Genomic DNA, 7036 nt, shown 5'->3' with positions numbered 1-7036 from the left:
TGTTTTCTATGTCAAATGGACAATTTACTTATCTAAAAACCTTCTTTAAAAGGTTACATCCTTTTTCACTGCCGTCTGCCTTAAACAAAAAAAAAAAAATGAGGTTTAAGGTATTTCTTTATAACTTAACAAATACAATGGTAATGGTCATATTAACATTAAGGAAAGTTTGGTCTTTTCATTAGAAAAATAAAGCAGCTTAGGGATAAGTAGAAAAATAAGTATTATGCATTCATAGCAGATGTTCTTGAAGGGCATAAATGGATCCAAAAGCTAGGTTTCAGTTACTGTTAGAGGCTAAGTCCTGAGGGTCCTGGCCTCTGAGTAGAAGACAGAAGTGAGACTATACGTTGGTACAGCGTGAAGGACAATTTCTTTGGCTATCTAACAACATGCATTATTCTTCTGTCCGTTATTAATGTTTCTTCCTGATCATGCTCCACATTATGAGGGATGTAAGATACAGTACAGGAAGAAATATATGAGTTTTATTTCTTTCAGCTCCTTCTGTTTCATGCCCTGTCATGGTTGGTAGTATTGAGTTTCTTACTTTCAGCCAAACAATAACCCTTTTAGGATTCCCTAATGAGATCTATATAGGACTTACACATGCACACCAACAATCCTAGTGTGCTGTGTTAGGAAAGACCATATATTAGGGATATCTTAATTTTGGCCTAATTCTGAGATAAACAAAATGACTTCAGGCAAGTTTCTTCATCACATTGCCATTGTTTTCTTATAGGAAAAATAAGAGAACTGTGTTCTATGTTTGATAAAGATGCTTCCAGCTATAAATTGTTGACTGTAATTTTTAACCCGCTTACTATAACACTATTATGGGTTGAATTATGTCCCTTAAAAATTTATATGTTGAATCATTATATTTATACCTCAAACTAATATAACACTGGATGTTAATTATATTTGAATAATATATATGTATACATTTTTTAAAAATTCAAAAAAATTCATATGTTGAAATCCTAACCCCCAGTACCTCAGAATGTGATTTTATTTGGAAATTGGGTCATTACCAATGTAATTAAAGTTAAGAAGACATCATACTGGGGTAAGGTGGACCCCTAAACTAATATGACTTGTATCCTTATGTTTTTTAAAGTCATGTAAAAGAGACACACACAAAGAGATGATGTGAAGAGACATAGGGAGAAGAGAGTCTACACACTAAGGAACTCCTGTCACTACCAGAAGCTATAAGTGAGCCTTGGAATAGATCCTTTCCTAGTGCCTTTCAGAGTGTGGTCCTGCGAACAACTTGATTTTGGACTTCTGGTCTCCAGAACTGTGAAACAATGAATTCCCCTTTTTCTAAGCTACCCAGTTTGAGGTATTTTGTTATGGCAGCTCCAGGAATCTAATATACCTACCTCTAAGGTTCCTTTCCCTGACTTTTTTCATAGATCCAAGCAGTGGAAAACCCTTGCCTCCACCAGCACTGTGCTACATCCCACACCCTCACCAGGGCCCAGGAAAGGGAAGACTAAAACAAGAGGTTCTAGGGTCAATTTCTGTGAATATGAACTGGATTATATCACATATCATTTTTTGTATCTAATTAAATATAATATATTTATTAACTCCTGTACCATAAATTATTAAATCATTAAGAAATCCTTGAGAAACAAATGCCTATTCAGCACCTACTATGTGCCAGACAATCCCTATAGGTAACTCGTTTCAAAGGCATTAACATAACATATACCTGCACACAATTTGCCTAAGTGTATCTGAAAAGCTCAACAAACAAGTTAAAATGTTTTATTAGAAAATTAAATATATTTTAATAATATCATATAACAAATATGACAAACATTAAGTATGCTTACTGCATGCAGATAGAGGGAAAATCTAGAAGACATTGGCCTTCATGCCAGTTTCTCTAATTTCACACTTATTTTTTTCTTTTCTTTCTAGAAGACCATAGGGTTATACAATATTTTATGTCCTGCCTTTTTGAATTTTCCAGTTCCACAATGTTAGTTTGGAGAAAGTCATAAATTACTTTTTTGGTCTGTCCAACTGAATTATTACTCTTCCTATGGCACTAGAAAACCACTTTTCATAACTACTGGGTCCTATCGTAGTTGGACTTACAAACTTTTGAACTCTTTAATATTATAGTTTATGGTGATTAGCTACAATTTTAATTTTTCTGACTGAAAATTTGTGTAGAGATCAGCACTTAGGTTATTGTTATGGACTGAATGTTTGTGTCCCCCACTAGAGTCACATATTGAAGTCCTTAACCCCACAATGTAGTGGCATTTGGAGTAGGGTCTTGAGAGGTAATTGGATTTAGATAAGGTCTTGACTATGAGAAGCAAATGTCTGTTGTTTAAGCCACCCAGTGTATGGTATTTTGTTATAGCAGCCTAAGCTGACAAAGAGAGATATGTTGGACATTTGATATGTTATGTCATTAATCCCCAAAACTGTGATGTGTGATTGTTAGGATCCTGATTTTATAGATGAGGAATAAAGATCAGGAAAATTAATTAGCCCAACATAACCCAGCTTATAAGTAATTGAACTAGGATTTGGAATTCAGTCAGTGGTTTAACATACCACTTTGTTGTATCGTCATAAAACAACCATATCACTACACTTGACTAATTACATTCAAAAGCAAGCTATTTCATTCAGTTAGCTTGTATAATTTTAGGGGAAAGTGGTAATATCCATCAGATTTTTTGAAGTATTGAAAATAAACATTACTATCCGTAGAGAATTGCAAAGACACAGGGACCCCAGACTTGGAAGTAAATATTGAATTTACCTTTCCTGATACACTGGGTATAATATCAAAAAAGGAAGTTTAACTAAGGGTCTGACTTCACTTTGGTTCTAGCAGCCCAATTAGCATTTCTTTCATTTTGCAACATGTACAAATCTTACCTGCTCTCTCTGCCCTTCTCTCTAATACTTCTTTTACTTCTCCTTAGGAAACATGCTTGATTTCATTACAAAAATTTAATTATTAAGGGAATAAATGTTTCAGGTACTTTCTATCTAGAGATGCAAATTGTTTTATAGTCAAAGATTTAAGAAGCCAAGTTCAAAGGCTCCTTTTAAACTGATCTGAAACCTGAAGAACAAAGTTTAGACTAGAATTTCTCTTATACATGTAATCATCAAACAAACCCATATGCTGTTTGGTTCCTATGTTATTACATTTCATAGTGGATTTTGAATGAGGAAGGATAAAAGTGAACATCATTAAAGTGGATGATTCATGCAGATTGGGTCTTTAATGACAGTTATCTATTGAAAGATGTCTCGTACTTATAAAGTAAAAAGAAATGAAAAATTTAGAACCTAGAAAAATGTAAGATTGCATAACCTAGAAACCAACCTTAAAAGGAAACAACCAATTACCTATAATAATTAAATAAAAGAGGAAAAGGTAGTAGGCATTTCTGTGGTAATGTAAAATGATAAATGATAGACTTATGCTTCAATTATTCTAGCTTCATTATCTTCATTCATTCATTTGTTCATTCAACTAACTTTTTTTTAAGATTTTATTTATTTATTTGACAGAGAGAGAGACAGCAAAAGAGGGCATACAAGCAGGGGGAGAAGCAGGCCTCCCACCAAGCAGGGAGCCTGGTGCGGGGCTTGATCCCAGGACCCTGGGATCATGACCTGAGCCAAAGGCAGACGCTCAACTACTGAGCGAACCAGGTGCCCCTCTTTCAACTAACTTTCATTTGAATAATTATGGAGAAAGAGACAGTAATGCTAATCAACCATTTGATTTCCTTTCCTATATTTTCCAGTCCCCCTTGCAGTCAAGGGGAACCATGTGACTAGTTCTGACCAATTAAACATGACCCGAAAGAACATGTGTTCCCTCTAGGCTAAGGCAATGAAAAGCCACTGGGTAATTCTCAGCTTCTCCTTTCTCCCACTGTGTTAATCAGGGAGAAGTTCTCATTTTTGAGGTGATGGATCTACAATACTTAAACAACCTCAATTGCTGAAATATTACATGGATGACAACTGGCCTTGAGAGTTGCCAAATCAACAGTGAACTCATCATGAGTATTAAGTGAAGGTTTTGTTTTAGCCAGTGAGATATGGGGCCTGTTTGTTACCATAGACCAGTCCAGTTTTTCCTGACAAATACCTATAATGTTCATTCAGTTATCTGATAAATATTATTGAGTGCCTTCTATTTATTAGGCCGTATGATAGGTTCTAAAGATGTGGTGGTTAATATGGAGCTCATAATCTAATAGTATGTAGATATTAAGTAAGTTCTCAAATAATTGCTTAATATCCTATTATCTCACTATTTTTATTAATTTGCTACTACTGATTAATTATTATACTACTGCTCATGTAATATAAACCAGGCCCAAATTAGAATATACCTTGTTCAAACTTCATTCTGCAAGAGAGCTTATTTAACTCATATGCTCGCTCTGACTATAAAAATCTCGACTATAATTATCAGACATCAACATCTATCAGATAGCCATCTGTTCAAATGGTCAAAGATTTTTCATCTTCAGTTTTCTAAATAATACATGACTTTGTTTACCGAAGTCTAATCTTAGGCATTGTCACAATTCAATAGGAACAAATTATTTGTGGTATAGTTCTGATTTTAACTTCCACTACATTCTCTGTCTACACATATCTATAAATATTTCTGTATGTATTCATGTGTATCTATATTAAGCTAAATATGAGTTCATAGTGATGTCTTCAATTCTAACCCATTACCACATAGATCATTCTAGCTTCTTCCCTTGCTCGTTTGTAACCACATAGTCCAACAGTGAGAAACCTGGCTTCCACACTCTGCTATCCATTTATTCATTTGGTCAATTCCAACATACACATAAAGAGGTTTCAAAATTGTTAACCCAGTGCTCACTTCGGCAGCACATATACTAAAATTGGAACAATACAGAGAAGATTAGCATGGCCCCTGCGCAAGGATGACATGAAAATTCGTGAAGCATTCCATATTTAAAAAAAAAAAACAAAATTGTTAACCCATGGGAAATAATTTTAACAAGTAGACTATAAGTCTCCTGTGTAATTTCTTTTGCATTTAGTCTTAGTCTATATTCATTTCCAAAATTACTTTGATGAGCACATTTTTCCCACCCCCTTCAGTGAGATTATTTCACAAATTTATAATACAGTTGGATCATTTTGTCACAGTTCACATTTCTTCTTGGAATAACCTAAACTTGTAAATGTTTTAAATTTGTAGATATTAGGTTTAGCCTTTTGTACTCTAAAGTTCCATGGATTTTGACACCTGCATAGTGTCGTGTATCCACCGTTACTGTATCTTACAGAATAGTTTTATCACCCTAAAAAAATCCTCTGTACTTCATGATTCAACCTTTCTTCCTTCCCAAATGCCTGGCAATCACTGATTTAATTACCATCTCTATAGTTTTGCTTTTTCAGAATGTTTTATTAATGGGATCATACAATGTGTAGCGTTTTCAGACTGACTTCATTCACTTAACAATATGCATTTAAGATTTAGCAGTGTTTTTGTATGGCTTAATAGCTCATTCATATTTTTTTTTTTTTTAAGAGAGCGCAAGCAAAGGGAGAGGCAGAGGGAGAAGATCTCAAGCAGACTCTGTGCTGAGTGTGGAGCCTGACTGGGGGCTTGATATCATGACCCTGAGATCATGACCTGACCTGAAACCAAGAGTCAGACACTTAACCAACTGAGCCACCCAGGTGCCCCCTCATTCTTTTTTTATAGCTTAATAGAATTCCATTGTATGAATGTACACAGCTTGTTTATCCATTTACTTATTAAATGGCACCTTGGTTGCTTCCAGTTTTTGCTGCTTATGAATAAAGTTGTAAATTTTTGCATGCAGGTTTTCATATCAAGTGGGGAAATACCTAGGAGTACTATAACAGGGCTATATAGTAAGATTATGCTTAGATTTTTAAGAGATGTCAAACTGTCATCCAAAGTAGCTGTACCAGGGCACCTGGGTGGCTCAGCTGGTTAAGCAGCTAACTCTTGATTTCAGTTCAGGTCATGATCTCACGGTCCTGGGATCAAGCTCCACTCAACTGGGAGTCTGCTTGAGGATTCTCTCCCTCTCTCTCTCTATCAAATAAATAAATCTTAAAAACAAAACAAAACAAAATAAAACAGCTTTACCCTTTTGTATTCCACCAGCATGAATAAGAGTGCCTGTTGCCCTGCATACTTAAGAGTAATTGATATCGGGATGCCTGGGTGGCTCAGTCCTTTAAGCGGCTGCCTTCGGCTCAGGTCATGATCCCAGGATCCTGGGATCGAGCCCCACATCAGGCTCCCTGCTCAGCAGACAGCCTGCTTCTCCCTTTCCCTCTGCCTGCCACTCTGCCTACTTGTGTTATCTCTCTGTCAAATAAATAAATTTAAAAAAAAAAAAGAGTAATTGATATCATCAGGAGTTTGTTTGTTCATTTGTTTGTTTTGTTTTTGGATTTTAACCATTCTAATAGATGTATATTATCTCTTAATTTTCATTTTCCTAATGACAAATGGCAAAAGAAAAAAGTCTATAGCTTGTCTTTTTATTCTTTTAGCAGTGACTTTTGCAGAGTAGAAGTTTTCAAATTTAATAACATCCAATTTGTCAATTTTTTTCTTTCATGGAGCATGTTTTTGGTGTTATAACTAAAAACTCATCATGAAACCCAATTACCTAGAGTTCCTCCTACTTTTTTTTTGAAGTTATATACATTTGCATTTTACATTTAAGTCTATGGTCCATTTTGAGCTAATTTTTGTGTAAGGTGTAGGGCCTGTGTCTAGGTCCCTTTTCTATACATTTAGACCTACATTGTTTCAGCATTAATTGTTTAAAGATTGTCATTTCTCCATTGAATTGCCTTTGTGCATTTGTCAACAGTTCATTATTTTGTGTGATTTGGTTTCTATCTATTGTCTTCCATTAATCTGTGTTCCTGTTATTTTACTGATACCACAATGTTTTAGTTACTGTAGGAAGCCTTAAAATTAGTTATT

At 34.9% G+C, this 7036-nt stretch overlaps 1 non-coding gene across 1 annotated transcript; it reads left to right on the top strand.

Moving 5' to 3' along the window:
• The first annotated feature begins 4901 nt into the window (after nucleotides 1-4901).
• Nucleotides 4902-5008, top strand: LOC123850391 (U6 spliceosomal RNA). The gene has a single exon (XR_006792327.1). It is a non-coding gene; the product is annotated as a U6 spliceosomal RNA (small nuclear RNA).
• Nucleotides 5009-7036: the final 2028 nt, after the last annotated feature.

This window comes from Mirounga angustirostris, unplaced genomic scaffold (genome assembly GCF_029215605.1).
Source record: "Mirounga angustirostris isolate CCGP_5_RB_7025 unplaced genomic scaffold, mMirAng1.0.hap1 SCAF_15, whole genome shotgun sequence".
Taxonomy (NCBI): domain Eukaryota; kingdom Metazoa; phylum Chordata; class Mammalia; order Carnivora; family Phocidae; genus Mirounga; species Mirounga angustirostris.
This window is presented reverse-complemented; position numbering and strand designations above follow the sequence as displayed.